We start from the raw sequence: 25,666 nt of genomic DNA on the forward strand, positions 1-25,666 counted from the left end.
TAACAGCCTCATTCTGCATTCTGTTGTCACTGTGCCCAAGCATTTATTTACATATTTGAAGAGATAATTTATTATAAGTTAGCTTGTCTTTATTTATGCTTTATATTGCAATAGGCATTGTCTCCTATAATGTTTATAATAGTATATGTGGGTAGACTAAGCTACCTGTGAAACTGATCTCAGGAGAGTTGAAAAGGTCCAATGATGAAGTATTTCTGGTAAAGAGGAGCATGGTAAAGAGAAGAGGATCAGTGATAGGAAGGCATGCAGGACTTGGGAGGAAGTGTAGGATAGGGAAAGTGAAAAATTTTTAGTGAAGCTCTAGAAAAAGCAGTACAGTTTAGGCTTTAAAAAAAAATCCCTAAATAAGTGTAGAAAGGAGGTTCTACTTATTAAGGCCAAGGAGATTCCAGGAAAGCATAGGAATGGAGTCACTCTGAGATGGACTGTTAGCAAGATGTTGAACATAAATTAAAAATAAATATATAGGGTTTTTTCTAAACCCAAATAAAACTCATCTGTTAGTTACAAAGCTGTGTCCTGTGGAGTAGACAAAGTGACTACAGCAGTTCCTACTTAGGAGGAGTTTACATCCTAGTTTGAGTGAAAATACATGGATATCGACATAGGAGAAGACTACTGATCCAAAAGTTTAAGAATGGGATTTAAGTTTGTAAGAAACATGGCTAGTAATGTTGCTAAAGAAGCTAATTCTTGAAGGATTAAGATAACCTTTATAAATTTCTAAAAAACTTATAATTAAATTTATATAATATATAATTATATATATTTATAATGATGTTTATAATTATTATATATATCATTATAATAGGAAATGAGTCTTTTCCTCCACTACTTGAAAGTTTAGAAATTATTCACCTTGAGAAGATAAAACACTCAGCTGTGTTTTCTTCTTGAAGTTTCATAGTTTAAATTCTCTAAATCAATCAGGATTGAAATTAGTGTTTGATAAGATATAAAACTCTAAATCTTTTTATTTTACCCAAATTGCTAACCAGTTGTCCTGGCACCATTGATTGCACAATTCTCTTTCTCTCTTGACTCTGGTAGCTCTGGGTTATTAATCCCCCTTTTCCCCCCATGGAGTAATGTTTAATGTCTACTGCCAGTTTCAACTCAGGAACATTATACCAACAAAAGCCTCATTAAAGTCCTAACAATAGAATATGCATGGCTTTATTTCCATGATCCCTCACACACACTGCTTATTTCCCATTTTATTAGTACTTATTGAATTTGGTGGATGAGAAATAGCTCATTATTTTGATTAGTAATATTGAGATTAAAATATTTTAAATAGATATTGATACCTTTTGGGGACTACAAAGTTTTATAACATTTCCATAGTGATTTTTGAATATTCTTTGCTTATTAAAGATGTTTTAACATCTGTCTTAGTCAGCTTGGACTGCTATAGCAAAACACCACAGACTGGATGGTGTAAAAACCAGAAATTTATTTCCCACAGTTCTGGAAGCTGGAAGTCCTAGATCAAGCTGCCAGCATGGTCAGGTTCTTGGAGAGGGCTCTCTTCCTGGCTTTCAGGTGGCCACCTTCTCCCTGTGTCATCACATGGTAGAGAGAGAGAGAGAGCACTGGTGTCCTTCTTGAAAGGACGCTAATCCCCTCATTGGTGCTTCACTCTCATGACCTTATCTAAAGCTAATTACCCCAAAGGCCCCACCTCCTAATATCATCACATTGGATTTGGGGGGGTCACAAGCATTCATTTCATAACAACATCCCTTCATCCTTTCCACTACACGTATTGCAATTGTTTTTCCATATATTTAATGAGTAATTCTCCTTTTTCCATGTGTTTGTTAAAATGCAAAAAAATTAAATTTATATATAGTCAAAATTTTAAATTATTTTGTTTCTTTTCTGTTTATAAAGATCATTGTGGGGCTGGCCCGGTGGCACAGCAGTTAAGTTCGCATGTTCCACTTCTCAGGGGCTCAGGGTTTGCCGGTTTGGATCCCGGGTGCGGACATGCACCACTTGGCAAAAAGCCATGCTGTGGTAGGCGTCCCATGTATAAAGTAGAGGAAGATGGGCATGGATGTTAGCTCAGGGCCAGTCTTCCTCAAAAAAAAAAATCATTGTGTATTGCACGTCGGGTAAATATCCACTCATTTTCATCTAGTTCTCCAAAATCTTTTATATTTAATTTCTCAACTATCTCAAAATGAATTTGTTCTATCCATGAGCTAAAAAATGTATTTTTCAAGAAATATCAATGAATAATATAGTCTTCCTTAGCTCATTATCTTGAATGGAATGCTTAAATTTGGATCCTCCACAACAATATTTTTTATCTATTGATACTAAATTTAAACTATTCATATGAGTTGGTGTAAATACATTATTATAATGATTGCATCTTTATAGTACCCTTAATGTATGATGGTACATGTCCTGTGTTACCTTTTTGTGAAAAATTTCAAGGGTATTTTCAAATATTTACTTTTCCCAATTTTTTTGTTACAATTTATAGTTCTTTTTTAATGTGTTCATCACATTCTTGAGATTTTTTCATAGTAACTATTTATTCTATTATTATCATTGTATTGTAATTATTAGATTTACCTTTATTTGCCTGTTAGGTAAGATAAGAAATTCTCAATATCTATATATTTATTTTAGAGTCACCTTTCTTATCTGTGACTTTTAAATAGTACGGAGTTAGGAACTTTAAAGCCTATTCTGGTAGCCTATATGTGCAATCTTAATTCTATCATCTTTTTGCACGTATTTTTTTTCATTATTATGGTTCCTTGTTGTGTGTCTGTCTGTGTTTATGTCCGCATTCCCCCATATGTACTGTATTTTTTTGTTGTTCTTCATCTTTGTATAGAATTCTAGAAGATGTATAGTTCTTGTGATCTTTCTACTGAAGATTGCCTTTATAGTTTAAAGAATACACTTTAATCCAGTTGTCTTCAGTCATCATCATAATTAACAAAATTTTATTTTTCAATGTCCTTATATTTTTTCACTCTTCCCAATTCTAGTTATCGTTTTCATTCTGTAAAATTTTGCATCTGAATTCTTATTAAATTATATTTTACATTGATTTTCAAGAACTATTTGTACACTTTTAGTAAGTTTTATAACTCTATAAGTAACATTTGTGGGTTTTGTTACAAGTTTTTCTACTTGCCACAACTGCTTTCATCTTCAACTTTTATGTTCTTGATGTCAGGTTTTTTACCACTATGGTTAGTGTAACATACTTTCCATGGATGATATACTCCCTGATCCCTTGTGTGTCCTGAGATCATCTTTTGGTTGTTCCCATTCCCTGAATGACAAGTTAGATAGGCAGAAAATTCTTGGATCATGAGCTTTTTTCCTCAAGAGCTTATTACCTTGGCTCAGGTGTTTTTGGTACTTAATATGGTGGGGGAGTTTGAACGAGTCTGACTTTGTTCTTTTGATGCACTTAATTTTTTTTGACTAGTTCTGACTGAAAGTTTTTTTGTTTTTTAATGGAAGTGGGGTCTGTCATCTTTAGAACACACATGTTTTTGGGGGATAGGTGGAGGTGTGGGTCTCATGATCGTTTTCTGCATGAAATGAGCCTTACAATCTCCACACCATTCTAAATTCCAACTCAAGAAATTCCACAATTCCCACCTCAGCCCTGTCTTTTCTTCACCTTCCTTCTTTTTGGAGAGATTTTATATACTTGTCATATCCCCGCTATCCTGAGAGGGTTTCTAAAGTTTGACCTCTCTCTCTATAACTCACTTTTTTGCATCGTGAGTTCTGCCTTGTGTTTCTGTGTCACAATCCCCGTGGATGCAGAAGGACTGGGGAAGGGCGAGGGGCTTCGATCGGCACAGGGCACTACACAGCCTGCTTCCTCCCAGCATTTTGACCTGGCTGAATAACTGGAGTTGACTCCAGGAACTACAGATAATGCAGTGGCTCAGCAAGGTCCTTTGATTTATGGCTCATGTACAAGAATTCCCAGAATTGAATTAAGCTGAAGACCAGCCAGGTAACTCTCCAGGATACCAGCCTCTAAGCAAAACACCACCATTGGATTAAATTAGTCAGTTAATTCCTGTTTTTACACATAGCCTCTTAAGTGACTGGAAAAGTGTAACTGGTTACTTCCATCAAGTAGATACAGTGTCTTCCAAGTGGAGACACCAAAAAAGAAACACTCCTTCTATTAAAAAAAGACTCCTATTAAACAGAGACTTCTGGCTGACCTTCAAACTCTGAGGCAGTTGACAGTCAACTGAAATATTCTGTTTCAATCATCTGAAATTCTGCAAATTAATAATACATGGGACAGTGTGATAAACTAGAAACAGACTTTGTAATTCTATCCGCAGAGGCTAAACTCTATCCTTAATGAGGGTGAGTGGGTAACTTCACCTAATATGACTCTACCAAAGAAGTTAAGATGTTATGTTGCATGCCTGAAATACATTTCTTACATCAAACACAGAATAATATGTCTATAGTTATTTGTATCAAGAATATTTATCCTCCTCCTCCATTTAATAAATAGTGCACAGATATAGATATTTAGGGGATGTATGTTATAAATATCCCAAATTATTAGATTATCCATGGTAACCACATACCTCGATTTGGCTTTGGGTAACTCCTTACTGTTTTTTCTTACTCAGCTCCATCATCTTTATTGCGAGTAGAGGTTCTCGCCTGTCCTGAGAACAGGGGTGGTCAGATGGCTTTCAGTGGTAGTTAGAGAGATTTTGTCTTTCTTTTTCTCAAAGGTATTTCAGTGGGAAGAAATCACAGGAGTCACATTTCCAAGCCTGGCTACATTCTCCGATAGCTCTGTGCCTTTGGGCACGTTCCTTTCCCAGCCTTGTTTCTATGTATGTGAATAAGAAGTAGTAATATCCACATCCTGTGGTTACTAGCATGCTCTCTGGCACTTGTAAGCATTCAATGAATAGTAGCTGCTATTGGTATTTTGCAAAGTAGGAAAAAGGTGAGTCAGAGACTAAGAGCCAGCTATTCTTTTCTGCAAGAACTCTCCCACAGGTGCTTCAATAAATAACTGTTAAATGAATGGTAAATGGACGAATGAGTGGACACCTTAATAAACAAACACAGGTAACACATGACAAGGCATAGTCCTGGTTGGGCTAGAACTGCCCACCTTCCCTGGGCCATCTGACTTTTCTAAGTGTCTTGCAACTTCTTATTCATAAGCTGAATTTCAGATGTGCAGTCTACTTAAAGTCAGTTTTCCTGGAAGATTCTTCTTCTCCACCACTTCTTTTCCTCTCAACCCTTCTCAACCAGGTCTTGAATCTCTGGTCCAAAATTTCCTGCCTTAAACCTGCATTGAGTCTTTGAGTTTGGCTGTAACCCTTGTGGTTCTCCATGATCTGAAATACAATTAATGATTCCGCTGAAATATCTGAGATTGAATTTGTTTCAGGAGAACAGTATGTCCAAGTTAGAGACTTTGAACTTTGATACATAGGTTATGATGTTTAATGTAGGAATGATAGTATTATAAGAAATAAATGAATTTTAAAAGTACTCTATGTGTTAAAAACTTATTTCACACAAATTTAAGATAGAAATCAAAGGCAGCATAATTCATTATTTTGGATCAAGTAAATAGAGCTGGGGTTGCCTGAAAATGGGAAAATTAATAAACTATTAAAATCCTATTTATTGACAAATAAATAATGAATTCATTTTACTGATTGTCCTACCCCTACATCAGAATATGCAGGGGGCCGGCCCCATAGCCGAGTGGTTAAGTGCGCGCGCTCCGCTTTGGTGGCCCAGGGTTTTGCCGGTTTGAATCCTGGGTGCAGACATGGCACCGCTCATCAGGCCATGCTGAGGCGGCATCCCACATGCCACAACTAGAAGGACCCACAACTAAAAATACACAACTGTGTACTGGGGGGCTTTGGGGAGAAAAAGGAAAAATAAAATCTTTAAAAAGAGAAAAGAATATGCAGCACGTGTGCTTTTCTTAAAAACTGTCAAAAGGGAACCATCTTGCAATAATAACAATATCCAAGAAATTATTGTTTGCCCAGAAATCTTAGCTGATGTGTAGACAGGAGTGCAGCCAAGTCTCCTGTCCTCAAGATTTGTTGTCACAGCTTACACTTCCACAGCTCTTCAGAAAATGCCCATCAGTGTTTTCTGCCTAATTTCACTGTGTCTTCTTTTCAAATCTCTCTCTGTGCCTTTGTATCCAGAGTAATTCTTGCTCAGTAGCACATGACCTCTGGTTCATGAAGTGCATGATATGGTCACAACCTGAGAAACTTCTTTCTATCTTCCTTTGAGATCTGCATCACTCTGTAGACTGAAGACTATGAGGCTACGGCATCATTTGCATTCAGTGTCCAAAAGATCATGTTGTCAATTACTGTGTGCACTGTAGAAAATTAATTTTCAATAATTATAAAAACATGATTTTTGAAAGGATTATCAAAACTAATATCCTTTTAGAATACCTCTGCAGTATTCTGATTTGTTAAAATCATTCCCTATTCCCCTTTGAGTCTCTTGGAATCTACTTCTGATCCAGTCTCTTTGTGGGTATCCCAGTGGGACCAAACCATACTAAGTCCCTTCTCTCAAAGGGAGTGGTTTGCATGAGAACCTCAGTCAATGGTTCTTAGCTTCTGCACTATGGATGTTCAGAGCTGGGTAATTCTCTGTGATGGGGGCATTGTCCTGTGTACTGTAGGATGTTTAACAGCATCCCTGGCCTCACCCACTAGATGCCAGTAACGCTCACACCCCAGTGTGATAAACAAAATGTCTCCAGATATTTCCTAATGTCCCCTGGAGGACAAAATCACCCCCAGTTGAGCACCACTGAGCTGGATTAATGTCCTCCTTGTACCAAGGCTTGTCACTAAGCCCCTTAGTGTGGGAGACTTGGTGGATTCTAGCATACCAATGGATAGAAGCTATGGATAGACCAGTCACTCTAATATAACTTTTGCTGCTCAATTAAAAACCCCTCCAGGTGTTACTACAGATAGCCATCTGGACTGTTTGAACTCTACCTCACTAGGCACTCAAAATTAATGTGCCTCGGGATTTTGTGGTCAAGGTGTGCAACAATCATTAATGTAAAACTATTTGGACTGGAATAATATGTGTTCCATACATACACACATCAATTTAAAACATCAGCTTAATCAGATAGAACAGCCTAGCTGTGAAAAATATTTTTAAAGAAGATAATGGTACCTGCAATATAGCTATCCTTGGCTTTTAAAAAACATTCAATTAAAAAAAATCAAAGGTATTTTTACTCTAAAATAATATTTCTTCATTCATATTCCTTAGGAAATCCAGGGTCTTTGAATACCAAGTATTTTTATTCTGCAGAAGTAAAGCTTTACTTATTTCCCATGTTATTCCTAGTGACTGAGAATGTGTATTCTCACCAATGTGTTAGCAAAATATTTCTAATTATTCAAAACTAATTTTTTGGAGACCTTTAAAGTTCCCATTGGTTTGAAAGAAATTTAATCTGTGTATAGTGCTTTCTATTTTTTATTTCAAAATCATCTTAAACTTATGCATAGTTGTAAAAAAATTCCAAGAACTTTTATTTTTTCTAAACCATTTGAAGCCAGCTGTTGACATGATAACTTATGTGTGTATTTCCTACAAAGAAGGGCATTCCCCTATATAATCACAGTACAGCCATAAAAATCAGGAAATTAATGTTGGCACATGACAACCACAGACCCCATTCAAGTTTTGCCAGTTGTCCTAATAATGTTCTTATAGCAAAAAGATTCAGTATAGAAGCATGCATCGCATTTAGTCTTCATATTTCCGTAGTCTCTTTGAATCTGAAATAGTCCCTCAGCCTTTCTTTAACTTTTGTGACCTTGATATTTTTGAAAGTTAAATGCCAGTTACTTTGTCTACTGGGCCTCGGTGAGAATTTGTCTTGTGTTTCCTCATGAGTAGATTTGGGTTATGCATGTTTAGCAGGAATACCACCAACACGATGCTCTGTTCTTCCCCTTGTATCTTCTGGAGCTGGGTTTGTCTCATTACTTGTGATTTTTAACCTTGTGATTAAGGAGGAGGCTTTGAGGTTTTTCCATTGTAATCAGTAAGTATTTTGTGCTGAGGTATTTTGAGACAATGTAAATATTCTTCTGTTCCTCATTAAATTTGCACCCACTAGTTTTATTATCCATTGATATTTCTTGAATGAATCAATTATTACGATGATGGTTGCCAAATAGTGATGTCCTATTTCCATCATTTCTTCTACTTTCCTCAGTTGACATTATACTGTAAGGAAGAGCTTTCTTTTGCTATTTATTTATTTATCTCAACATGGACTCAGATTGCTATTTTATTTGATAGATTATAGGCTATTTTGTCATTATTTTTTTGATGCTTATCTCCCACTGAATCCAACAATGCATTCATTCGTTCTTTCATGAATTAATTCTTTTTTAGGCAGTGCCTTTCTTAGATTTTTTTCTCTTACTTTTTAGTCTGTACTTGTCTTTTCTAGATTTTACAGTGGTACGCCCTGCAAGATAGATGCAACGAATCCTTTAAATTCCATCAGTCTTTCTTGTTTTAACTTGAGTGAATAAATGATCCACACTCCACCTGGGTTCTCCTGGAGCCATATGGCGCCGTATTCAGAACTGTCTCATGACTTCATGATCCACAGCTTCAGCATCTCAGGAAAGTCCCAAGACAAGCATGCCAGTTCTCACCTTGCTGTGTTCTGATTTCTCCTGCCCTTTGGCCCTCAGAGCATTCAAGCAACCAGGCTGTCACTGTCAAGGGGAATCCAGCATTCTCTGCAATCACACACTCACTCTACCCAGGCTGACCTAGAGTTCTCTTCGTTGCTACGTTAACGAGGAACTTGATGATGGCTGCCATTCTCCTAACTAAGGAAATTAATGTTGGTATGTGACAACCACAGACTCCCTTCTTCTCCCTGTACCCAGAGTGCTTCTGCAACCCCAGTAGGATTCATTTCAACTTTCCTCTCTGTTTTCCCTCTCATTCCCTCAGAACCGTGTCCTGGGCATGTTTCCCTCCAGTTTCCTCACATCATCCTTTCCTTTCCACCCCACATGTCACTACGGATATAAGGCTAAAGGGCTTATGGGAGGTCTGTGGATTCAGTTATTGTTCATTAAAGTGCTATTGATCACTATCTTTTCCAGCAACTGCTCAACAAAAAGTGAAAATAAGTGCATACATGTATGAGTAAACTGTAATGGATAAACTTCTTAATATTTTGTTTGACTTGAGAGATATTTTAACCACCACTGGCATACTTGTCTATCACTGGTTCTAAACTTACCCCCAGGGGGCATGCTGATGGTATCTGGTCTAGGCCATGGATGTTGCTAGACAGTTCCTTGTAGCAAAAAATTATCCCAAATGTTAATCGTTTCAAGTTTCAGAAACCCTCTTCAATATAAGTAGTATTGTCTTGAGATAATTTTACATTGCATAGTTCTTTTCATGGTCCCGAAGCTTTTCAAAGCTAATTTTCTTACTTGATTACTTACTATGCTTTCAAGATTCAGTTTGTTCCAGACTTAATTCAACCTTCTATAGCTCATCGTTTATTTTATCATTTCTGACATTCACCAATTCCCCCAGGTTCAAGTTGGGAAAGTGCAAGAGAGTCCAAAATTTGTTTTGGGTAACTGCTAAGATGGAGGCCTGAGTCTAATTATTATCATTATATTATTATCTAATTATTATCAGCTTAGGTTGTAAAAATAGCTGTTGGATTGACACAAGCTATATTTATTTTATTTAGTTATTTTGGAATGTATAAATATTATGCAGTTTATATGTATCATAAGACTATTTTCTTTCACTTTACTTTTTTATTTTTTAAAAATTTTTTAGCTGAGGAAGATTGACCCTGAGCTAGCATCTGTTGTCAATCTTCCTCTTTTTGCTTGAGGAAGATTCACCTTGAGCTAACATCTGTGCCAATCCTCTTCTATTTTGTATGTGGGTCACCACCACAGCATGGCTGCCAACGAATGATATAGGTCTATGCCTGGGAACCAAACCTGGGCTGCTGAAACACAGTGCACCGAACTTAACCACTAGGCCATGGGGCCAGCCCCTCACTTTTTTAAAAAAAGAATAGAACTAGAAGTTGATGTTTCAGCTTTCTGTGTTGTCTAGTTTGTGGACAATTGACAATGATCAAATATGAAGAGTTGTCCTCTGAAGTGAAGAATAGCTACAGCCAAACTAGGAGAGAAAGCAAGTCTCGTAGTGGAATACTCTCATGCTGCTTTTACAAGGCATATCAGTGCATTATGTATAGAGATGTAGCATACCATAAATGCACTTTATGACTTCTTTTGTTACTCTAAGAGGACGTTATCACTTTATTGTTTTCTACTTAATTGTGAAGACATTGTATGCCTTTGGGTGTGTTTTACCCACAATGTGGGCTGGATTGTTTTCCAAAATATTCATATAGTCATTGCTAATTATAAGAACTCAGAAACTTTTTATTCTTTATGTTTTTTTAAGATTGGTACCTGAGCTAGCATCTATTGCCAATCTTTTTTTTCCTTCTTCTTCTTTTCCCCAAAGTCCCCCAGTACACAGTTGTATATTCTAGTTGTAGGTCCTCCTGGTTGTGCTATGTGGGATGCCACCTCAGCATGGTGCCATGTCCATGTCCAGGATCCGAACCGGTGAAACCCAGGGCTGCCAAAGCAGAGCGCGTGAACTTAACCACTCAGCCACGGGGCTGGTCCCTCAGGAACTGTTTAAAACAAACATAGACACTTGAGTTTAAGAAAAAATAAAAAGCTGATTAGAAATAGATCCACATTTAGATCTCAGTACAATTGTCAAAATCCATGGGTTTGGGCTGATTTATATAGCATAGCATTATAGAATGGCAATTTCCTGTTTTCTGGCTTCCCACAGTGCACCAATTAATAATTCATAACATCCCCAGGCAGTGAAGATCCTTACCTAAACTATTAGCTTTAGCAACTTTTTCTCCTGTTCTTGTTTAAACAGGTGCCATGAATTGGTCTTGAAGACGTAAAGACAGCTAGAATTCCTTCCTTCAGATATTTAAAACAAAAATCAGTATAATATATTTGTCAATTGGATCTGACTTTGCCAATTTTGAGCAACCCGAAAACTCTCATGTGAGAGTCTTGGCTAATATCTGAAGATGTTTGAGATTCCAGTAAGAGATTATGACAGATCAAGATGCCAGGTAACTCTTAGTTTTTCCTAGCATGTATATAATACCTTGCATTTGTATACATAGTTTACATTTTATTTAATATGCTGTATCACTTCATTTGATTCTTCAAACAACCACAGTGCATTACAATTATAATTTGAACATGGAGGAAATATCGTGCAGACGGGTTAAATCAAATAATTGGGAAGTGGCTGTGCGAGTCCTATAACTCATGTTCTCCACTCCAACTCCAGTGCACTTTCTCTATATCTCACCTCCTTCATCCCTGAATTTTGTCTAACATATGAGGCACACATTAACTATTTTTTGAATGAATGTGTGCTTGTGCTTGGAAGCAAGGAATACCGCAATTTTGTTGTTTTAATAGTAGTTGGTTTTGTTTATAACATAGACAAGTAGACAAGAAGTATTAAACTAGGTTTCAAATCAGATTTAAATCCCAATTCTGTTGTTGAAATTGTGCCCACCAGAAATTCTCTTTAATTTCTTTGGCACACGCGTTTTTTATTTTTGGAAAAATAATCTGGAGGAGGGAATTTGAATAGATATTATGTAGGATCATTTTCTTGTATAAATATCTAGGCTTTTAAATTTAACTGAACAGAATGAATCTTTAATTCAAAAGTTTTCTGTAAAGTTATTGAAAGGTAATACAATTTTAATTGGGTTTGTAATTTTGTTCTTGTTTACAATAACTAAAATATTTACTTAAAAATATCACATGGCTGTGGAACAGTTATTCTTAGTAAAATTAGAAATAGTTCTTCTTTATGTAAAGCTCCCAGGATTAACACTGTGCAGTTAATGATCTATCTGGTATAGGAATTATGTCAGATAATATTGCAACTTTCTTAGGAACACTTGTTTATGTATTTCTGGTAGTTCTGTTTGATTGGCTTTACGTTTAAAGTCCAACATATTCACTTAGGTCTTAGAAGGATTTGACTATGGAAGAGCAATGTACACCTTATCATTTGACTCACGGTTATGCAAAATTTCGTTTACACTATGTGTTCAAACATCTCTTGAGTGTCTACGCGGGCCTGACACTGCATGTGCTAGGCGTGGCCTCTGACCTCCAGAAGTTGCAAAGAATGGAGAGGTCACTTCTATGTGGCGCTTGAGGAGATGCTTAGGAAATTTGAACTGTGTCTTAACAGGTTATGTTTGAACTGGGTAAGGGTATTCCAGGCAGCAAGGAAACAGGTAGTTTTGGTACAGATAACAATAAGAACAATGGCATGGAGACAGGACACAATTGTGACTTTGGGCAAATGGAAGTCATCAGTTTGTCACCAGCATCAATGAGTAAGTGTCCATTGCAAGAGAGGACGCTGTAGAACCTGGTAGGGACAGACAATAGAGGGCTCTGAATGCCGTGTTTTGTATGCTATTAAGTAGACCCTGGGGAGCTATGCAAGAGATGAAGTTGGGGAGTTCCGTGTCAGGGTTGTGATTTAGAAAACCCCTCTATTGGCAGTGTGGAAAAATGTAGGGTGTGAGGGGAGATATGATGTGTAGGACTCTGCTGCCACCATCCAGGAAGGAGATTTTCCATACAAGAGCTAGCATAACAGTAGGATTGGAACCAATGGATGATGAAGGCACATGTTAAAGAAAGTATATGGGCCTGTTTACCAACTGGAGGTGAGGTTTCAGGAGAGGGAAGCGAGATAGCCAAGGTTTTGATTTGAGTGGCTAGGAAGAGAGGGAGAGAAGGATATCACACAGGGGAAGTTGATGATTTTAATTTGGGGATATCCTCAGTTTGGGGCATAGCAGGACATTTCTTTGGATAAATCTGGTGGGTAGGTGCAAATACATAAGACAAGAGCTTAGATAAATCCAGTGGATAGTTGAATACATGCTTGAGCAGGACATGCAGACTTCCAGTTCTTCAGGACATTGATGGAGCTGGGGTGACACCACCAAGCCTTACCAATGAGGATTTAAGAAGGCACCAGGGACAGAGTGTTGGAGCGTTGAGGGCAGTATGGGAAGAGCTCACAAAGGACATTGCATTTAATATTTAGAACCTATATTATGTTTTGTGAGCATATAGGTGGAAGGGACTCTCAAGTTGTCAGGAAAAACCCTATGAAGTAACAGCTTCTAGGACTAAAATGCCTGCTCTACAGCTAACTAAATACACATGTGGATTAGAGTAGGAGATGATGGAGAGGTAGACAGGGATGTGGTGAGAGTGGGAGTGGAACCCAGATCTCCCACTTTGAGTTCACACTTCTGATCCAGAACTGGGCTGTGCTTGCCACTGGCCACCAAGTCACCGCTTAGTGTCCATGGCTATGTCCCAGTAGCATCTTCATTTCTGAGGGAGTAAGGACTTGCCTTATCCTAGTCCTGAACTCTGACCCCCAAAATGACCCAGTTATGCCAGGAAATCTACTGCGTGCTGTTTTGAAGCCAGGCGCTGTCAGCTTGCAGGTGTCATCAATTAAACCACCAGCTGACATCCCTGATGTTGTGTGGCTTCCTGGTTATTCACTTCTGCTATGAGTGGAAATAGACTGCATTGTGTCCCACCTCTCTACTTTGGCCCTCCTTGGGATGGTTTGTCCTACTACCAATCAAGCCTTTGTTTCCGACATTATGCCCATAGCTCTGAATTCTTTAGCTCTACAATGCTATAATCTGCACAGCTTATTGGTATTTATCATCTACCACTTTATTACGTTATCCATTTTTTTAAAGAATGCCCTTATCTTTAATCTCAAAGACCTATGAAGTCAGAGACTGTGAATTGTAACTCAAATCACACTCTCTATATAGTATTTGCCAAATGCAGGTTAATGTAAGGCTGATCCAGAAGCTGATGGCAGGATGAATTATTTATGGTCCTATCTGAAAACAGAGGTAGGAACAAGATTCACTTCTGTACTAATGAATGAAGAACTTTTGAGCTCCTACTATAGGTATAGGAGAGTGCTGGGCACTGTGGAAGATTCAAAACTTGATCACATGTGAGCCCTGCTTTAAAGATATTTACTGGCCGGAACTAGTGATTATTAGGGTAGGAGTGATCCTAGAACATTATAAGCCCCACATTGTTCTCTTTTTTACTTTTTAAAATTTATCTTAGAATTAAAAGAAATTGGGTCGGCCCTGGTGGCCTAGTGGTTAAGTTCGGCACTTTCTACTTCGGCAGAATGGGTTAGGTTCCTGGGCACAGACCTACAACCACTCATCGGCAGCCACGCTGTGATGGTGGCTCACATACAAAAGAGAGGAAGATTGGGAACAGATGTGTTAGCTCAGGACAAATCTTCCTCAGCAAACCTCAGAAAAAAAAGTTAAAAGCAAATTTAAATCCATCTTTGGTTTAAATTTGTAGCCAAAGCAGTAGCTATGGGCTTTAAGCAGCAGTTATTAGAAAACCCTGAAAAGAAAAGGGAATATGCATACACTTGTGCTTTGAGATGGTAACTACATTTTGTCAGACCATCATGGTGAAGGTCAATACATAGTTACACAGTGTTGTTAAAAACTAAAGATACATATACCTTCATTCTGAATTTCATCATCACAAGTTGAAAGTCTGGATAACAGAGCAGGCATCTTCTCTATAACATTACAAGTTTTTTTTGGTAGTTCCAAAGATCATTGACTTGTAACCTGAAGTCTAGAATTTATTGATTATTGATAGACATTTGCTTCAGAAAACTTTTCTTGTTCACTTAAGATTTCAAAACATGTTTGCAGTAGGAGGTTGAGGTGACCACTAGCCTTAGAGATAATCAATTTTTGACAACTTCACTGAACTAGTTAAACTCAAGCTAGGCAATTTTTTTGGAAAAAAATATATTTTTAATAAAATTAAGTGAGTTTAAAAAGTAACTTGCAAATAAAATGCAGAATCTCAGTTCTTCATGTCAAGTCTCAACAACAAATGAAGAGAACTACAGCCACCCAGGTCTTCATTGATTGATCTATCCATCCATCCATCCTTCTTTCTTTCTTTAATTAATTAAAATTTTCAGTAGAGAGAGCACATTTGATTATAGCAGAGTTCCCGGATTGTGTTAGATTCTGAAAATAGAAAGAAAAGCAAGACATACTATTTTTAGATCAATTGTTTTAAAACTGGTCCCTCAGAGGAGTTTCCATATATCATAAAGATTTCCTCAGTAGAATTTTGAGACTCATTGTGTAATTCCACAAAGAGGCATTTACTAAATCTTCCTAAAATATGAGGATGGCAAGGGTTAATCCACTCACTTGCTTAAGTGTGGAGCTGACTGGATGATAACTGGAAAAGGCGTAAAATGATTCTTTCTTATGTCTTCCTCTGACAACTTTCACTGCTAGGCGGAGCACCTGGGAGGTGTCTGACCCAGGGAAGCTGGAGGCCCCTAAGTAACTGTTGGAGTGATGTGTTAATGGTCCATAGCTGACAAGTGGGAGATGCACAGAAAGACCAGACAGGTTTCAGTGCAAGCCAAACATGTGACGGGAGTAATGAGGTGTTTAGCATTTGAAGGGGACTGATACAGCCCTCTCCTCAAGCAAGTGGGAAAGAAAAGCTTGTTTTTTATAAAGTTGAGATGGCAAAGTAGCAGGTAGGAGAGGGAAAGCACAGAATGGGGAGCTATGGGGAAAAAAGTGCTGAGAGCTACAGAGAAATTGTATGGAGAACAAAGATAATTCAATCCTTGTAGTGAGTCAGAGCTCTAGTAAAATGATTGAAATTCATCATTCATCCCATTGATAGTTCATTAATTTAACAGATTGAGATCTTAATTGAAAATTATCTTTTTAAGATTAAAAACTTATGCCTATCATGTATTTCTGTCCCTTCTGAAGCCTTTAGAAGAGATACAGGACTGCCTGTATCTGCCAAATACAGTAGCAAATAAATCCTAATCTAGTCATTCAGTAAATTAATCCATTTTAGAAAATTAGGTTTTCAGCATGAAGCATTTATGGATTTGTAAAAATTTCTTGTTCAGCAGCATTAGTTCTCAGACTGGTGGTTAGGAAACAGTTTCCTGATTTTGATAGGTATTTGCAGGGGTGTTTGGGCTGAGTTTATGAACTTATTCAAATTGTAATTTCAGAAACTATCTTGTGGTTGCTCTCAGTGTTATTTCAGGAAAACATTTCATGATTTTTTTATATTGAAAACTGAATTAACTATCACCTTAGTTGACCATATCTACCAGCCTTTCTTTGCCCAGAATGATTGTTGGCTGCATCTTAAAGTCAAAACTACCATAAAAGATGAAAGATGCACCACCAATAATATTCTAAAAAATGTAGTTCAGATACAAGGACACTGTAACAGAGGAGAGAATCCAAAAATGATTGAGGGAAGGGCAGCATTATTAAATAAGTAAAGTCTTCACAGTGCCTGCTTAGAAGGATGTGGATGAATTTGGTGGATAAAGTCAGTGTTTCTCTTTGACATCAGTATTAAAAAGACCTTTGTGGACACCATGTCTTCTCAGAGAAGGGAAACAATCGACAGAATAAACAAATGGGACGTCATCAGACTAAAGGGCTTCTTCAAGGCAAATGAAAACAGGATTGAAACAAAAAAACAACCCACTAACTGGGAAAAAATATTTGCAAGTCATATATCTGACAAAGGCTTAATATCCATAATATATAATGAACTCTCACAACTCAACAACAAAAAAATCAAACAACCCGATCAAAAAATGGGCTGGAGACATGAACAGACATTTCTCCAAAGAAGATATACAGATGGCTAATAGGCACATGAAAAGATGCTCATCGTCGCTGATCATCAGGGAAATGCAAATCAAAACTACACTGAGATATCACCTTACACCCATTAGAATGAGAAAAATATCTAAATCTAATAGTAACAAATGTTGGAGAGGTTGTGGAGAGAATGGAACCCTTGTACACTGTTGGTGGGAATGCAAACTGGTGCAGCCACTATGGAAAGCAGTATGGAGATCCCTCAAAAAATTAAAAATAGAACTACCATACGATCCAGCCATTCCACTACTGGGTATCTATCCAAAGAGCTTGAAGTCAGCAATTCCAAAAGTCCTATGCACCCCAATGTTCATTGCAGCATTATTTACAATAGCCAAGACATGGAAGCAACGTAAGTGCCCATCAACAGATGAATGGATAAAGAAGATGTGGTATATATATACAATGGAACACTACTCAGCTGCAAAACAACAAAATCATCCCATTTGCAACAACATGGATGGACCTTGAGGGAATTATGTTAAGTGAAATAAGCCAGATAGAGAAGGATAATCTCTGTATGACTCCACTCATATGAGGAGTTTAAAAATGTGGACAAAGAGAACAGAGTGGCTACCAGGGGAAAGGTGGGGTGGGGGGTGGACACAAAGGGTGAAGTGGTGCACCTACAACACGAATGACAAACATTAATGTACAACTGAAATCACACAAGATTGTAACCTATCAACTCAATAAAAAAAAAAAAAGTCAGTGTGTTTGCCAAAAACCGTCTCCATCTTTACCTTAGAGACACACTCTGTAGTGGTTTAATGTCTTGGGTTGCTGTCATATGATCCTCAGGACATAAGGAACAGCTCTTTTAAAGGCCAACGATACTACTCCCCATTTACCTAGATTCTAATCTCCCCCTCTCCCGTTTCTTGGATGTCCACCCGAGTATCTTGAGTAATGCCCATTTGGCTCTGTGCTATCCTATGCCATTATCGGGTGGGAACATCTTCAATTAATGCATGAAGGAAAAAGAGAAAAATTTGTCAGATTGGGTAAATATCCATTTAAATGTTTTTTGAAGTAAACTAATTTTTGAATGTTCTAAATATTCAATGCTGACATTTCCTACCTCTACATTACAGAAATAAAAATCATGGTGTGTTTAACAGGGTGCCTCTTGTCAGGTGTCTAGTATTGCATTTGGCTTCATGAAATTTGGAATTTTTATGGCCATCATTATAGCAGGAGATTTCAAGGGAATCATTTTATGGTATATATTTTAGGTCTTACTCATAGTTTGGCTTCTAAGTCTATAACGTTCGCTTTCCTGTAACTTTGTGAATTAAGTTCAAATATTTTCAAAACTCTCTTTGTGTTCTAATTGTTCTTGGCTTCAATAGGTTACAGCAGAGCCAAGTCGAATAGAAAAGTAAGTCTTAAATAAAAGTCAGAAAATATTGGATTTGCCAAATGCTTTCCCCTTCATTTAGTTGGGAAATACTCTTGTGTTTTGCCAAAATTTGAAACAAAATTCTACTGTCCTTTAATACATCTCTTTTTCATCACTTGATTAAATGTCCATGTGCTGTGGAAGAGAGAGAGATGTTTGCATTGTAAAAGTAGAGTTACATACTCCAGTTTCTATACTTTCAAAGAGGTATAGCAACAAGTTATGGAATTTCTGAAGGAGGAAAGTCACGGGTTCTCTTGCTCCATTAAGCCATGATACTCATGTTTCACAGAGTAAAGTGGGAGGGTAGAGGGAAGGGGGAAGGAGAACAACACAAAAATTCAACTTTTGGAAATTTGGGTCTCATGGGGCTAAAGATTATAGAATGTGATATTGGAAAAGGGGTTAGGTTTTCCAATGCAACCGTCTACTCAGTTCATAGATACTCTCACCAAAAACCCTGCAAAGACTTTTTAAAGAATGAGGAACTCGCCACCTTCTGAGACAACCATCTTTGAAGAGATTTAAAATTCCTACTTGCTCTGAAACAAAAGATCTCTCTGAAGCGCCTCTGCCTTGTTTCTTGGGCAGTCCTTCCCAGCAACACTGAATGGTTTTTAAAGTTTTCTAAATGAAACAACTTCTGATATTTGAGGGTTGTTATCTCAAATATTGTGTCTCCACTCTAGCTCTTTGCTCCATTTTCCCAGCTCTCTTTCCCAATGGAGGGTTCCATGCTCTCATCGTTAGGTTCACCCTTTGAAACATCTCACCAGACTGATTGCTTATGTCAGATTGCTCAGTACTAAGAACAAACCCATGTCAGACTGCTCAGTACTGAGAACAAACACCCTCAGGGTTCTCTAAAGAGATGAAGTGGATTGGAGCTATTATTTATTCATTTATTTTTCTTAGTTCTCTTAATGAAGTCAGAACTACATTGGCTTTTGAGACAATAATTACACTCTTGATTTATATTTAACTTCTAGCTATGCAACTTTTTAAAGTAATTTTACATACTACCTTCCCATATCTAATATTTATGAATTTTTTTAAAATTATAAATTCAAGACTTCATATATTTCACCATTATGTTAAAATAATATCTATCTATGAGTAAAATAACATTTATGAAAATCAAGTCAAAAATATTTAAAATATTACTGGGTTGCAAGATTTGGGGTAGACTTCTTTATCCTTTTTATTATTCTTTTTGAGTTTCTGTTAATATTGATATAATATTTGTGCCCTCACGTTAAAAATAAATCATGTTGGTCTTAACAGCTTATTCCAAACTGTCGAGATCCAGATTCTCTTTTCTAACTCATCGACTTTTCTTTCCAAATTATGTCCTTGTGTCCTTGGGAACATCCATATCATCGTCTGAGTGACCAAAAATACTGTCAAAAGGACTAAGTCAAGGAAGGAATCCATGGCCCACCCAGCTACCTTTTCCCACATGTCGACGTGAACTATAACATTGGTCTGTTAATCAGCAGTTATTTTTTGGAGCCAGTTAAATATCTATCAAAAGAAATTAACAGTATTTCGTCACCATGAGTTCGAGGACTGACGTTGCTTGGGAACAAATTTTTACATATCCATAAAATGACTACTCTGAAAAACATTAGTTCTTCAAATGTATAAACTAAAAATGCTAGCAAGACAAATCTCAGCCCAGCTCACCTGGGGCAAAAGAATCAGACCTCTGCCAACGACGTGAGGAAGAGGGAGAGTGGTTTGCAGGGTTATACTGACGTTGAAGGCAGACTTTCCCATCCTCTGCATCCCCAGAATATTCTGGCTAAAATCAATGTGTCAGAAGGGCTCTTACTTCTGGAGGCTCCAGAGCTGAATCTGTTTTCTTGTCTTTTCCAGCTTCTAAAGGCTACTTGCATTCCTTGGCTTATGGCTCCGCATTATTCTGGCCTCTGCTTCCTTCCTCTCATCTCCTCCTCTGACTCTGACCTTCCTGCCTTCCTCTAAAAGGACCCTTGTGATTACACTGGGCCCATCTGGGTAATCCCAAAGAATCTCCCTAACTCAGGATAGTGTGAACCTCTCCCTGGGGTTGTAGGATCCCAAGGAATTAGGGAATCAGACTAACTTCCTTCCGACCAGTCTTCAGGTTGCATTGTTTCATTTATTTTCTTGTTCTTCATTCCAGTCAAGTCCACTTGTGCTTCCTTGGGCTTCTTCTTTCCCTTCTCCATGTGGAGGTTGTCAGTAAAGATAATCTATAGTAATCTCCTAGAACATTAAGAATTCTGTACTTTTCCCCTTTAATCCTTCCTCAGATGTTTTCTCCCAGGCTTGCATTCTTGAATTTCTTGATTTGAATTGTTGCTTCTTATCATGTACAGCCATTGTATCAAATTTGCCAGCTCTCCCTATGCTTCTAATCCATTCTCTGCTCTTTTCTCTAATGACATCCCTAAGTCACTACCAATTTAACAAAAGTCAAACATACATCCTCTACCTTGTAGGTTCTCTTCTGACTCAGCTCACTCTTCCTGAAGATGATGGCATCTATCTCATTGGGTGGTTGTGAAGATTAAATTAGTGGACAGTTGTAAGCAGGTAGAACTGTGTCTACCCATGCACACATCCAATAAGTTCTAGCTATTATTATCATTCCCCTCTCTGCCAAGCTTCTAGAAAGCAATTTAAGCGTCTACTACCTCTATTTTTCGTTTCTTACAAACGACAGTGTGTGGTGGTGCTTAAACACATGGTTTTCAGTGTCGCACAGACCTATGGGTTTGGTGCCTATTGGGCGTGTAGTTTGTCGAGAACAGCTCTACTCCAGCTTCTTTGTTTACTAAAATAGGGATGATGGTATCTCTTAGTTAAATGATTTGATCTACGTGAGGTGTTTACCATAGTGTTTTGGCTCAATGATTACTAGCCTGTAATCATTTACTCCTCGACCCATTGCAAAGCCACTTCTATCTGCAACCTGAGAATATTCCGAGTGGCTCCTTATGTCGTATCCTTGGTAGTCTTGATCTTATCGCACCTCCTTCTGGTCCTCACTACCCACTTCTATTCTCCTTTCTTAGTCTGTTTCCTAAATTGGCACCTTCAGTGTTTGGCTCCTCTGAGGCCCCTGTTCTCACACCAGATACTCTCTGCAAATAATCTCGTCTACTCCCATGAGTGACTTCAGCTACCTCCCACCTGTATGCTGATGGAACCTGTGTGTCAGGCAGATCTCCTGGGAAAAAGCCTCAAATGGTCTAGTTCATGTTACTTCTGTTTGTTCTCTCCATGTGAAGTAGTAATCTCATCTGCCACCCGCTACCCCTTCCTCTATTCCCTTTCTCAGTAAACTAAAATCTTTTTACCAGATTTCTGGAGTCAGAAACACAGCAGTTGAGGTATACCCCTTCCTTTAAACCTGTCCTGTTACCTCACACAAATGTCAACCATAACCAAATCTTCAATCCTTCCAGTTTCCTTCAGTATCTGGCTACAGCCCGCTAAGCTAACATTTCCATTTTTTTCCTCCCCTCTGCCTGACTTTGAGTCACTGAGAACTAAAACTTGACTGTCAAGGTCTTTATTGGGACTCGATATTGCATTGTAGGTGACCTTTTCTCCCAGGATCTGGAGAAGTTCTGTGAGCTAAAGCCAGAAACTTGATAGAAACTTTGAAGGATTCATCCCTGCAGCAGACCATGCATGGGCTTGGATTTTTCCTGGACAAGCCATTCTCTGGCCACCAAGATAGTCTCGTACAATGCTCAGGTCGTGCATGCCCTTAACGAAGACTGTGGACAGCATCGCCAAGAGCTTTGGCATCTTGGCTTTCAAGAATTATGCAGTGGTGCTGCTTTATTGAAAACTTTTCATCAACTGATCTCTTGGAATCCTTTGAACTAGATACCCTCAGAGTTCAACTCTTGGTTTGTGTCCTAGAACATGGCTTACCTCAAAGAACCAGCCTTCCTCATATAACGTGCATGAGATTTACTGTCCAGGCTTTCTCATGACACCCGTAAGACTGTGGATGACTCCCTTGTTTGCCTGTGACAAGGATACACACTGACCTTTCCACTATGGCCTGAACCTGTTGACAAGTGCAGACACAGACCCTCCAACTTTCCATTCTTTATCTCATGAGTGATTAGCTGAGATGAGAACAATTTGTCCCTGGGAACTAACTAACTATAGAGAAATATTTCCAGTTCAGCTAATTGATTGAGACTTGTGCTTGCAAACCAACCCTAGCTGTTCATCAGCCCCTCTGGAACTTGTTTACCCCTCCCTAGAAGAGCCTTGAGGAGACACTCTGATCCTCACAGCTGGGTGCTCTTCCCTTTGCAACGGCCTGAATGTAAACATTTTCATTGTCTGGTGCATTTCATCTCTGACAGTATTTTTCTCCATCTTCTATTTCCGATTTGCAGCACTTGCACCCTTCCACCAAATACATTTTTCAGTCTTCATGGGCTTAATTCAGTCCCTAAAGAAACAAAAGCCTTTATTCTCTGTCACCTCCTAGAAAACCAGCCATTGTCCTTTTTATTTCCTCCCTCCTTTTTTCCGGTTTCCAAAGTAATGAGAAGAAAAAGTAAAGTTGCCTCTCTGTCTCCAAGGATCTGACTTCTGTGCTCTCTACAGAGCTTTCTACTCTTTCCTGGCTGTGTCACTTTTAATTCTTATTTACTAATACAGGCTTCTATCTGTGTATCATTGTGGATCTTGTTGGGGAAACACACACACACACACACATTTTGATAATGAGAAAATCATTCCCTCCATAATCATCAGAACTTTAAGTCATATATTCTACTAAAAAATCTTAGCTAACAAAGAAATCTTTATTCTCAGATTCCCAGATCTGCATTGTCATATACCTTTTGTTTTCTGAAAGAAATCCCCTTCTTTTCAAATGCATACATTATCTTCTTTAGAGTGACTTCCTCTTTGAGTTTGTGATCCCCCAGAAGCAACGCCTGAGACAAGGATTCCTGTGCAAGTAGTTCAGGAGGGCGGTCCAGGGGAGCAGTGGTAGGGGAGTGGGAGCTGAGACAACGGAAGGAGGGCAGCCAATAGGGTATTTGTTATTATGCAGGTTACCCCTTTGGGTGAATGGAGCTTAAACTCCACTGGGAATTCTGGAAGGGAGAGTGGAATATACCACAGAGTTATCCTGCGGATACTGGCTCAACACAAGGTTGACATAAGGGAAGCCATATTGTAGAAAAGAAACCATATAGTAACTTTAAATGACCCCTGATAACCAACCCAGCTGGATATGCACTCTCCAGGAGATCCACCTGCTCTGTAGATTTTATGACCTCTGCTTGTGCATGTACCTCCTAGCTGTGATAAGATGATAACATCATTCTATTGAGTTCCTTAGGACTGTGATGACCCCTGGACAGAGAGTCTATGCTGATAGCCATCATTGATGACAACTGAAAGATCTGGTGTAGTGACTCCCAGTCTGTAACACCAGAGGGTCAACATTCCTAACCCCCTCTCCTATAACCCACTGGCCTATATAACTGCTTCAAGATTCTGTGCCCCCTTAAGATGGCTCTTTCAGACATTAGTCAGCCATCTTCACCCTTGCTAACAAGCTGTGATAAAATGCCCTTTCTCCGTCACCATCTTGCCTCTTGACAATTGGCTTCTGTCTCGCAGTGAGCAGATCATGTCCTTTGTGCGGTAGCACAACCTGAGGGCAAAGGGAGCTGGAGCATTTATACCAGACTCCACTCTGCCACTCACTGAGAGCTGCTTCTGGATTGTCAGTTCCTCAGCAGGTTCAGACAGATAAAGTGGGCTCTGACTTCAAGAGCGAGCCCCCAGGCAAGGAAATTCAGGTACTAGCATCTGGCAATCTAGTTTTGCAGCAGTAAAGTTCAGGAGGCAAAATGGGTGGGTGCTCACAGCATCACCTCCTCTGCCTTGTTTAAATCTGCTTGCAAATGAAATATGTTTACTTTTAAGATCTAGAACTTGTCTCTTCTATGGATCCCAAAGGAATTTCTGGAAAGTTTTATAGCTTGGGGGTTCCTAAAGAAATTTCTGAAAAGTTCTATCACCTGGGGGTGTGAGTCTTGTGCATGCACATGTACTTTTTTGAAAAGGTGGGAATTTTGATGTGCTAGGGAAGTGAATGTGGGATTTCCAGACCCTGAATGGTGAGCACTTTCCATCGTATTTCTTTGCTTTTAAATTTTTTTATTATTTTTAAATTTTGTTTTGGTGAGGAAGATTAGCCCTAAGCTAATATATGTTGCCAATCTTGCTCTTTTTGCTTGAGGAAAATTGTCACTGAGCTAACATCTGTGCCAGTCTTCCTCTACTTTGTATATGGTATGCCACCACAGCGTGGCTTGATGAGCTGTGTGTAGGTCTGCTCCCAGGATCTGAACCCGCAAACCCAGGGCCACTGAAGCGGAGCATGCAAACTTAACTACTATGCCACCAGGCCAGCCCCTGCTTTTAAATTTTGAGTCCATTCTCTCTCCCCTGCCCCACAATATGAGTGTGAGTTATTGAGTGTGACCATGCTGCCTTATTAGATAGAGGCTGGTTTATATTACAGACACTCGGGGCCTTTGGTGTTGAAGTTCCTTTGCTGAACCAAATTCTTCTAGTCTGTCCATGGGAAATATGAGCACATGCAATACTTCTCGAATACTTGAAAAACCTTCCTTCCTCCTCCTACCCTTCCTTCTCTGTCTTTTCCTGTGCTTTTTTCTCTCTCCTCTTTGCTTCCTTTCCATTCAGTGTCCCTTCTTTATAATTTATGTTCTTTGATACATCCTGGGATTAGTGGAAATGAGAATCTATGGAACATTGAGCTGAGGAAAGGGGGTGATGGAGTAATTGCAAGATAGCAAGAGTCAGGACCCTGAAGAAGGGACGGTATGTGTAGGACAACAGCTTCTCTGAAAACTGGTCAGAACCAGCAAGTAAACAGCCTGGGCGTGAAACTGAGACCGTTTGCTGTGAGTCAGTCAGTTGCACCATCTGGGCTTAGCTAACCATGATCCGGCTAACCATGGTCCTCAGCTCATCTACCCAGCCCAGTCCAAGCTCTGACACCGGTGTGCATTTTGGCTTCACCAAATCTCTGAGGGCCCCTCCTCTGAAGCCCACCCTGCAGAGCCTCCTACCCCCGTTCCTCGTTCCTTCCCATCATACTTTCCTTCATCTTCTGAACTCTGAGTTCAATCCTTAGGACTCAATTTGCATTGTTTTGTGGGGTTAACTAGAGCTTCTACATAACAAAACTT

The sequence above is a fragment of the Equus przewalskii genome, chromosome X, assembly GCF_037783145.1.
Source record: "Equus przewalskii isolate Varuska chromosome X, EquPr2, whole genome shotgun sequence".
In the NCBI taxonomy this organism is placed as follows: domain Eukaryota; kingdom Metazoa; phylum Chordata; class Mammalia; order Perissodactyla; family Equidae; genus Equus; species Equus przewalskii.